Below are 12,117 nucleotides of genomic sequence, written 5' to 3'. Positions count from 1 at the left end.
AGTGGGCCCACTGAATTATTGTATTTGGTATGCTTTTTGGGTGGCAATCCAGATTGTCTTGATAATCTATATTGCCTCCTAGGAGGCAATTCAGATTGTCTTGGGAAGGGATAGCTATTTAAATTACCACTTCTTTGGTAATGTTGCAAAAAAAAATTTGGATAAAATTATTTTTCAAAAAAATCATAAAAAATCCATATCTCCCCGACCACAATAGCGCCACCGGTGGAGGCTAGCCCCATCTCTACCTCCCTCGCCCTCCATCCTAATGGGCTCCTCCCATTCCTCTCATGATCATGGAGATGGTGAAGATGGCAACGGCGACGACAAGGAGTGTGAGCTCTTCAAAACTCCAAGACCTCCAAGGAGAAAGTCCTCGAGCAAGAGCTCGAGATCCTCTCATGTCGCACTACTGTCTCTCTACTCTCCCCCTAGCTCTCCATCGCTGGCACCCTGCACCTCTTTGGCCCCTCCATCCATGTCTGGGACCCCTGAAATGTCCTTCTCCCTCCGTCTCCTCCTACGTCTGCGATCTCGTCCGAAGGCCCTATGAACTGGGCCATGGAGGTGCTTCTTATTGTCCATGCGAGTGCAAGGCTGGTCTGTGGACAAATCTGGTTGGCGAGCAGTGGCCGATGGTGGAGCTGACCTATAAGGGGGAGCATCAAGTCAGAGCTTTGGCAGTGTTCAAGGTGTGAGGGTTACTTCCATGTACACGTCGTCATTAGATCAAGCAAGGGCCACTGCGGCCTTTATTTGTACCAAACAGAGTAATTTGACTTATGGATATTTTGAAAATTTAATTTCACATAACTGATAATCTGATTATCATACCAAATATATCAATCAAGATTTTCAATAATTATACTGCAATATTACTTGCATATACCAAATATAATAATCAATATTACTGGTAATTAATGGTGGTAATCTATCTTGAAGGCAATCCATATAGCCTTTCAAAATTGTCTGGCGATGCATCTAACGCAACCCAATGACTATGTGATTGGAATGACAACTCCTTAACATTGTTAATCCAAGTCGGAATGATTTTAATTATTCAATTTTTTGTACGATGGAAGTCCATGTGATTAAAAAAATGGAAAAGGTATTGGCTCATTGTAGAAAGGGTTGGATGGGTCATTAAGAAGGTGAATTAGAGAAATGTTTAGTATTTTTATTATTTACCTAGCCATGGGTATTATTGGTTTAGCATAAGTAGCCGAGCATCATGGTTATAAATTGTGTAAAATGATTTCTAACTAATATACCCAAAGATAGATCGTCCACCATGACATTGGTGACCCAATGATAGTCCGACACATATCCTTGGTAGAGGATGATAGAGTGATCACCTAGCCTCTGCCATCTGATCTTTTACTATCGAATTGGAGGAGTTCTAGAGCCTTCTGTTGGGTTTCGATGGTACAGCGAAAGGGTTAGGTATTTAAAATTTTTATTCAAAATATCCGATGCATCGAAAATTCCAATGCCCAGAAATTCTTGACTATAATAATCAAAGTACAATAAATATAAATTAGGATAAGAAGAATATCTGTAACGCTCATCTCAATTTTTATAAGACGTCCAAGTATCCACCCTCCAATGATGATCCACATGGAAACTGAACCAAGGACAGCACTCCTTCACCTTGCTTCAAGAGTTCTAGCCACTAGAACTCGACTAGCCTCATACCAGTCTGGTTTCTTCAAGAAACTGACTCCATCCTCTCAAAACCTCCTCTGAACTTTTGATCCTCCTTTTTTAGGACCCTCATAACCCTTGTTAGGACTAGATAATGTTTTGTCTTAAATCCCAAAGTCTTGTCCTAAAACTAAGATAGGTTGTAAGAAAGAAAAGAGAGCAACGGAGATAAAATTGGAAACTCTTTCTGAATTCACTCGGACACCCAGTGCCCCGATCAATTTATAGCCACTAGAGGGATGCCAAAAGAGAGGGATTGCCTCATCCAAGAGATCGATCTGATCTAATTATTAGAGATAAGAGTTCCTTCAAACGGAAGGACTCTTATCAATGATACATCGATCAGCACCCTGCTATGTGTGTGCAACCAGAGAAGAGATGTTTTTGCATCCCTTCTCAAATCAAAAAAATTCTTAAAAATCTATGTGGATAGAACTTCAATCCTGATTCTAGAATATATAATGAGTGGATAAAAATTCTCACAAATGAATGTGTTCTCACATCCTTTCACGTGAAGTTTGATCACCACACGTGCAGGCATGAGGGGCAACTTATGGCATCTGTTTGGCATCCAGATAAGTCTGAAAAAATTCCAAAAAAATTATCAAAAATATCTTGTCAAATGTGGAATATTATTACCAAAAATTGTTTTATTTTGAAAGTATTTGATAAGGAGAAGGACTCTCCAAATCTCAAAGAGATGCAACGCTTCTGCACGTGTGAGACTTCCTTCCTTTTTCCAATTTTTCTCTATCCCAAAAATTTCAGAAAAAATACATCTCATGCTTTGAGATGTGCACCAGAAGATGAAAGGTGATATGGGCTACCACACATATCTTAATCCCATGCTAGAAGGACTCTTTTCTTCTGTCCACGCCAACACTTGTACGTAGAATCTATTTTGCGCCAAGAGTCCTTCACAACTTAGATTCTTCATAATTGGCGTTAAAATGGGATGTGGCACCTTAATTTGGGCTGCTTCTAGATGGCATGACATGACCCAAATACTCACTAAATTGGGCTAGCTAATTAGCAAGGGATGAGACCAAATTAATCTCCAAAAGAGCAAGGGTTCTACATGTGCTAGCATGCTTACCGGAGCCCTGATTGAGTCCAAAATTTCAATCAACCTTTTTCAAAAGGGTCCTTGGCCAATTTTTATATGTGTGTGACCCATTGGGTTCTACATCTAGCTGACAGTAGGTTTGGGTGTAAGTTGACCAAATTTAATAGATTTCAATCTAATCGATTTAGGTTCAATCGAGCTAATTCGAGTTCAACAATTATAATCCTTTCTAATTGATGATCAAATTAAACTCTTTAATTCGATCAAAAATCTACAAGTCAAAATTGACATCTAGCAACGTATCATGACTACCTAAAAAATATAGAATTTGGATAAAAATATCAAATATATCCTTCAGTGGCAAGTAACCATACAATTCAATCCTTTGATCATCCCTGCACCCTGAATATATTCATGAGTATGGAATCATGTCAAACTCAAACATATATTCATATCGATTCTTAATTAACCAATGATGACTCCAATAAAGAAGTATTAGAAACTCTTTCTAATCTTCTTTCTGCTTTTGACCAAAAAATTTTTTTCAAGTCATCTAGGATTGAGAAAACACAGGATGCGATCTCCTCTTATTAGGAGTGATCGATTCCATATTGACCTACTCACAACCTCCATATACACTCCACCATATCCAGAACACTCCGTACATGTCTTAATGCCATACCTGGGTATGAACCAAAATATGGATTCATGTGCACAAGATTCTATGGTGGTCTCAGGTCTAAGGATCACTTGCATAACTCCCACTTAGAGAACTATCTTTGACATGCAAGTAAGGCTTTCATAAGATGTTCTCTTTCATCGAGTCAATTCAGTAGACTCATTTTCTAAATGAGCACCTACATCTTTGTATTAGTGTCCCACACAAGTGGTCAGTGAGATCTGCCACCCTCTCCATCGAGCATACATAGGATGTGCCAGTTTATCCGAAATATTGATCCCTGACTCAATGCTCCTACGATCAGGAATGTTTAAGATTAGGATTTTAGGATTTTAGGTCTCACTAGCATGACCCATTTATGTCTCCTAAAACTATTGCCCTAGTCTTTGAGGTTCATCATAATGTTAGACATAATAAGATGTAGCTAATATGATGAATCAATGTCTCAAATAATAAATGTCATTTCATAAGTTGAAAAATTATAAAGAAAAATTTTATTGCAATATACTTGCGATTGGCTTAAAGGACACTCTTCTTTCAATCTCCCACTTGCACTAAAGACAATCATCTTTATATTTCATAAGATGGCGATTATATAGCTGCTTTGGTATGGCCTTAGTGAATGGATCTGTTATATTATTCTTTCTGTCTGCTCATTCAAGGACAACATCTTGTCTCTAATGAGATGAAAGTATCCGAAGATGTACTTGGATCTATAATGAGACCTAGGTTCTTTTGCTTGAATAATAGCCCCAGTGTTATCACGATAGAGTGACATTGGTCCTTCATTCTTAAGAATGACTCCTAAATCTATGATGAATTTTTTCATCCAAAAAGCTTCCTTAATGACTTCACTAGCAGTGATGTACTCTACCTCAGAAATTGAGCCAGATACTATCTACTGCTTGGAGCTCTTCCAACTTACTACTCCATCATTTAGGGTAAACATATACCCTATATCGACTTGCTATCATCCGCTTTCCAATGATCCTCCCTTGGATCAGCTTGAAATCTAATAGCTACGCCCAAAGCATAAGCTACATTAGGCCTGGTATATAGCATGGCATACATAATTGATTCTATAGCCAAAGTATAAGGGATTTCATTTATCCTCTTTCTCTCCTCTAATGTCTTAGGATACATTTTCTTGGAGAGATATATACCATAACTTGCAGTCAAGTAACCTCTCTTACTTATCTCCATATTAAATCTTTTTAATATGAGATCTATGTACCGTGACTGGGATAAGTCTAATACCCTTTTAGATCTAGCTCTATAGATCTTTATACCCAGTATATAGGATGCTTCACCCAAGTCTTTCATGAAAAACTTATTTGATAGCCAAATCTTGACCGATTGCATCATTAAGATATCATTCTCAATAAGAAGTATATGTCACAACATACAAAACTAAGAAGACAACAACACTTTCACTTATCTTCTTATACCCATATGGTTCATCCTAATTTTTGATAAAGTCAAACTCTTTGACTGTCATATCAAATCGAATGTTCCAATTCCTCAAAGTCTACTTTAATCCATAGATGGATTTCTTTAGCTTGCATACTTGATTTGCCCTCCCACTTGAGATAAATTCCTCTGGCTGAGTTATATAAACTTTTTTCTCTAGATTACCATTGAGGAATGCAGTCTTGACATCCATCTGCCAGATCTTATAGTCATGGTATGCTGCTATAGCAAGCAAAATTCGAATGGACTTAAGCATAGCCACTGGTGAGAAAGTTTCATCATGGTCAATTCTTTAGCTTTGATTGAAATCTTTCGCCACCAACCTAGCTTTGTAGGTTTTTACTTGGCCATCTACTCTGATTTTCTTCTTGAAGATCTACTTACACCCTATTGGGATCATACCCTTAGGTGCATCAACCAAAATCTGCACTTGGTTGATATACATCGAGTCCATCTCAAATTTCATGACTTTCAGCCATCTGTCTGAGTCTCTACTCATGACAGCTTCCGAATAGGTCAGTGGATCATCATCCTGAATGATGTTGATCATATTGTCATTCTTAATGATAAAATCAAATCTCAAAAGTACATGATGCACTCTATCTGACCTTCGGAGAGGAGGTGTGTATTGTGGATGTACCTCATCCTTAAGTACTTCTAATTGAGGATCTTCTTGTGATCCAACCACTGGTATTTCTGGATCGATTTGTAGATCTTGAACTTTCATAAGTTCAATATTCCTCTCACTGCCTCCTTCTTGGATGAGTTCATTTTTCAAAAAAGTGGCGTGCCTACTAACAAACACCTTTTGTTCAGTAGGTGGTAGAAGTAGTATCCATTAGTTTCCTTAGGATACCCTACAAACTTATACTTATCTAATCTAGCACTAAGCTTATATCTAAAAATATTTTTGATATAAGCAAGACAGCCTCAAGTCTTAAGATGTTTAAGATTAGGTTTCCTTCCCTTCCATATCTCATATGATGTGCTTGCAACAGACTTTGAAGGCACCCTATTTAATATGTATGTGACAGTCTCTAGGGCATTATCTCTAAAAAGATATTGAAAGATGAGTGAAGCACATTATAGACTGCACCATATCCATCAAAGTGTGATTTCTCCTTTCTGCTACACCATTTAACTGAGGTATATAAGGAGGGATCCATTCAGAGAGAATACCTTTATTTTTAAGATGATCAAGAAATTTACTGGATAAGTATTCTCCTCCTTGATCAAATCGAAGAACCTCGATACCTTTTTCAGTTTGTTTCTCGATCATACATTAATACTCTTTGAACTTATCAAAGATTTCGAATTTATGTTTCATAAGATACACATATCTGAACCTTGATAAATCTTCCGTAAAGGTGATAAAATTGGAGTATCCTCCTCTGGTCTGAATTGTCATTGGTCCACATATATTTATATGTACTAGGACTAACAACTCATTTACCCTCTCCCCATATCCAGAAAATGGAGTCTTGATTATCTTATCCATGAGACAAGATTTATAAGTTCTCAATGATTCATAATCATATGGGTCAAAGAATTCTTCTTTGTATAATTTGTTAATCCTTGACTTACTAATATAGCCAAGATGATAATGCCAGAGATATATGATATTCACATTTTCTCTCTTTTTTTTCATATTTTTTTTCAATATGAAAAATATTTTTATTGAGTGTACGAATTAAAAGATTGTTATCAATATAACTACTACCATAATATTCATTAGAAAAGAAAATAGAGCATCCATTTTTCATTAGCCTTATTTCATAACCTTATTTTTATAACAAAGATGCAGAAATAATATTTCTAATAATCTTTGGCATGTAATAACAGTCTTTGAATTCTAAAGTTTTGTCCAAAGGCAAATCAAGCATACAGATTTTCACAACCTCTGCTCTAATGGACTCTCCACTTGCATCATAGAGCTCGAGGTCACCTCTTTTCAGACCTTTGATATTCTGTAGTCACTGTAATGAATTATAAATATACGATCTACATGTGGTATCTAATACTCAAATATTAGAGTTTGAGCCACTCAATGAAAAATAGGTCTGTATCATATACACATCTTTTGGTGCTACACATGCACCCTGCTTCAATCTTACAAGATTATTCTTGTAATTATACTCTCAATGTCTAAACTTGCCACAAAATAAATAGCTAATATCCATATGGACATCTTTTACCTTCTCATTACTACTGACCATCCCAAGGTCAGAAATATCCAGAACATCGGAGTTCTTCTCTAATACGAACCTTATTTGCAAGTTTCTCAACCAATCCACAGAGTTAGATCGGTCAACATATTTTTATTTATGATGTTATGCAGTGAAAATGAAGAAGCTATAATGCAGACTTAAATCTGCATAAATAAAGAACAATAGTATAAGCAGATCACTCATGTTTGACATGCATAACTAGATGAGAACTTTTAAACTAGTTATGTCTCCCACTATTTTATCGCATATCATAGCTTGCTCCTATGGTAAACGAGAAACCCTAATCTGATTTCTTAATGGGATTGAGATCCTAATCCCTCAACGAAGCCTTATGGATATCACAACAAACCTCAATGAGTTCAAAGGTAGAAAAAACTATCCAATTACATCTCATGCAACTCTCAATATAACCTGCTTCTAAAAATACTCATAACCTTGTGGATATCACAACAAACTATAGTATTTTTAGTTAAGTCGGACCCTTCATTTCTATACAGTCATATCTGAAAAATGCTGTCCTTATGGATATCACAATAAAGTAACATATCCAAATATACCGTAAAGTAAATAATATGCACCAAGATAAACCCACATCAATTCTCATAGCAAGCCTTGTAGATATCACAACAAACCTACTATGATTTTTGACAGGATATTGACTAGGCATGAAGGAAGGCATATGTAGTGTTCTAAATATTGAGCTACCTTTATTCAAGATTCGAACTAATCCAATTGACCAAGAAAGTGTTAAGATTGATGGGGTCCCCCCATTGCTTTTTTTAGACACTAATAAAATTGGCCAGGCCAACAACGGAACCAAATAAATAACCACCACACTTGAAATACTCTTTAGACATCAATTGACTAATCGATTCAAGAAATAGGTCAGCTACTGATTCATAATACCATGACTTAATATAATTTTTATGAGGACTTTAATGGTCTCAAGTACATCCTAATTCAATCACAATGATGCACTATTATAGTTATATCTTAATAATCATAACAACTAATCATGACATCTATTCATATCTCTAAGATATGAAATCATAATCATTCAATATGATTGTAACTAAGCATCTTAAGCATATCACATATGCATGAAGTTCCAATAACATGCATGAATACAAAATATTCTTTTCGCGGTTCTTCTTCTTAGGAGATCACAATGGCACCCCTACGCGCCATAAGAGTATCCTATTGAATAGGAAGAGAGGATCTCTGAACCCTACTTGCTCTTATGACTGGACAGTCTGGTGATGAACCCAATTAGAGTACTAAGCTACTAAAAAAGATTTTATACATGTATCATACATTTTATATTTAAAAACATATCACTAAGACATGCGAGGGTTTGGATGTTCAATCGGGTTCAACCTTTGATCCGACTTGAACCAAACCAAAAACTCATATTTGATCACAATCAAGACAACATTCTAACCTTTGATTATATAGATCAAGATAGGCTCTGATACCACTATTGGGTTCTGGTGGTGCAGCAGAAGGATTAGGTATTTAAAATTTTCATTCAAAACACCCGATGCTCTGGAAACCCCAATGCCTAGAAATCCTTGACCATAATAATCAAAGTATAATAAATATAAATTAGAATAAAAAGAATATCTGTAGTGTTAATCTCAATTTTTATAAGGCATCCAAGTGTCCGTCCTCCAATGGTGATCCACACGAAAACTGAACCAACGATAGTGCTCCTTCTTCACCTTGCTTCAAGAGTTCTAGCCATTAAAACTCGACTAGCCTCATACCGATCAGGTTTCTCTAAGAAACTGATTTTATCCTCTCAAAATCTCCTCTGAACTTCTGATCCTCTTTCTTTAAGATCTTCACAACCCTTGTTAGGATCAGATAAGGTTTTGTCTTAAATCCCAAAGCCTTGTCCTAAAACTAAGATAGGTTGTAAGAAAGAAAAGAGAGCAACGGAGACAAAATTGGAAACTCTTTCTGAATTCACTCGGACACCCAGCGCCCCAGCCAATTTATAGCCACCAGAGGGATGTCAAAAGAGAGGGATGCACCTCATCCAAGAGGCCTATCTGATCTGATTATCAGAGATAAAAGTTCCTTCAAACAGAAGGACTCTTATCAATGATACGTCGATCAGCACCCTGCTCTGCGTGCATGACCAGAGAAGGGATATTTTTACATCCCTTCTCAAATCAAAAAAATTCTTAAAAATTTATGTGGATAGAGAATTCAATTATAATTCTAGAACATATAATGAGTGGATAAAAATTTCCACAAATGGATGTGTTCTCACATCCTTTCATGCGAAATCTGATCACCACACGTGCAGGCATGAGAAGGAACTTATGGTATCCGTTTGGCATCCAGATAAGTCTGAAAAAATTTCAAAAAAATTACCAAAAATAGCTTATCAAATATAGAACATTATCACCAAATATTATTCCATTTTGAAAGTATTTAATGAGGAGAAGGACTCTCCAAATCTCGAAGAGATGCGATGCTTCTACGCATGTGCGCGAGACTTCTTTCCTTTTTTTAATTTTTTTCTGCCCCAAAAATTCCAGAAAAAATACATCTCATACTTTGAGATGTGCACCAGAGGATGGAGGGTGATATGGGCTATCACACACATCTTAATCCCATGCCAGAAGGACTCATTTTTTCTGCCCACACCAACACTTGTACGCAAAATCCATTTTGCGCCAAGAGTCCTTCACAACTTGGACTCTTCATAATTGGTGTTAAAATGAGATGTGAAACTCTAATTTAGGCTACTTCCAGGTGGCATGACTTGATCCAAATACCCACTAAATTGACCTAGCTAATTAGCAAGGGATGAGACCAAATTGACCTCCAAAGGAGAAAGGGTTTCACACATGCTAGCATGCTTATCGGAGCCCTGATTGAATCTAAAATTTCAATCAACCTTTTTCAAAAGGGTCCTTGGCTAATTTTTATATGTGTGTGACCCATTAGGTTTCACATCTAGCTGACAGTGGATCCAAGTGCAAGTTGATCAAATTTGATTAGATTTCAATCTAATCAATTTAGGTCCAATCGAGCTAACCTGAGTTCAACAATTATAATCCTTTCTAATTGACGATCGAATTAAACTCTTTAATTCGATCAAAAATCTATAAGTCAAGATTGACATCTAGCAATGTATCATGACTACCCAAAAGATGTAAAATTTTGATGAAAATATCAAATATACCTTCAGTGGCAAGTTACTATATAATTCAATCCTTCGATCATCCCTGCACCCTGAATATGTTCATGAGTATGGAATCTTGTCAAACTCAAACATATATTCATATCAATTCTTAATTAACCAATGATGACTTCAATGAAGAAGTATTAGAAACTCTTTCTAATCTCCTTTCTGCTTTTGACCAAAAAATTTTTTTCAAGTCATCTAGGATTGAGAATACATAGGATGCGATCTCCTCTTACTAGAAGTGATCGATTACATGTTGACCTACTCACAACCTTCATATACACTCCACTATATCCAGAATATCCCATACATGTCTTAATGCCATACCTGGATATAAACCAAAATATGAGTTCATGTGCACAAGATTCTATGATGGTCTCAGGTCTAAGGATCACTTGCACAACTCTCACTTAGAGAACCATCTTTGACATGCAAGTAAGGCTTCCATAAGATGTTCTCTTTCATCGAGTCAATTCAGTAGACTCATTTCCTAAATGAGCACCCACATCCTTGTATTAGTGTCCCACACAAGTGGTCAGTGAGATCTGCCACCCTCTCCAGCGAGCATACATAGGATGTGCCAGTCTATCCGGAACATTGATCCCCGACTCAATGCTCCTACGATCAGAAATATTTAAGATTAAGATTTTAGGATTTTAGGATTTTAGATCTCACTAGCATGATCCATTCATGTCTTCTAAAATCATTGCCCTAATCTTTAGGGTTCATCATAATCTTGACATAATAAGATGCAGCTAATATGATGAATCAATATCTCAAATAATAAATATCATTTCATGAGTTGAAAAATTTTAAAGAAAAGTTCTATTACAATACACTTACGATTGGCTTATAGGGCACTCTTCTTTCACCTTCTACCAGCAAGACGATAAGTAGTCCAGCCACTCACTGCTCCACTTTCTTCTTCATTAAGCAAGATCCATAATCTCAATAATCTCAAGATATGCGTGTCTTTATTCCTGACAACCAGAGCACGTCTCCATAGTCCCCGCTCTCTGATAAATCATGCATGTCCTTGAAAGTGATATGTATCCATCTTTGTCTATAAAACCTTTTTTTTCGGAACTCTCTAGATAAGTGAACACTTACCTCGCATGCCTTCTCCCAAAGATGGACTCCATACATATTAGAATCCAGCTCCTCCGTAGAGCTCTGTATGCACCATCCTCCGTCTTCCACTCTTTATTCTCTATTACTAGCCTTCCACACTTCATACTCGACACCATCTCTTATCTCCATCTACTGCTCTAACTTCTTATCTTTACTTTCGTGAGAGACTGATTTAAGCATCAAAGGATCCACCGTGGAGGAACCACCCAGTATAAGGACTTTCTTATCTTTGGTAGTTTTGTAGGATTGGCTCAAGGGATCGACCAAGGATCCAACACTAGCGTCCTGCTCCGAAGATCTTGATCAGCTATCCTATGGCCATTGCTTTCTCCAGACTCTAGCTTAGCTCAACTATGATGTAAAAAGAATCTTGGTGGATAATAGAAGCTCTGTAGACATCTTATTTTATGGTGCCTTTTGTAAGATGAATTTACCCAACATTGAGGTCAAGAACTTGTGGCTCAGGTGGCTCACAATCAATATGAGACTAATGATACCCTCCCTCCTATACCATAACATAGCCCCCCGATCAATAAGAACTCTGAACAAGGTTATGGGAGGTGCACCATAGTCCGTCGAAGATACATTGGCCTCCTTCTAGCACTAATATTATAGTCAAGGGCTCACAACTTGGGCC

Source organism: Elaeis guineensis, chromosome 1, assembly GCF_000442705.2.
Source record: "Elaeis guineensis isolate ETL-2024a chromosome 1, EG11, whole genome shotgun sequence".
Classification (NCBI taxonomy): domain Eukaryota; kingdom Viridiplantae; phylum Streptophyta; class Magnoliopsida; order Arecales; family Arecaceae; genus Elaeis; species Elaeis guineensis.
Note: the sequence above shows the minus strand (reverse complement) of the source record.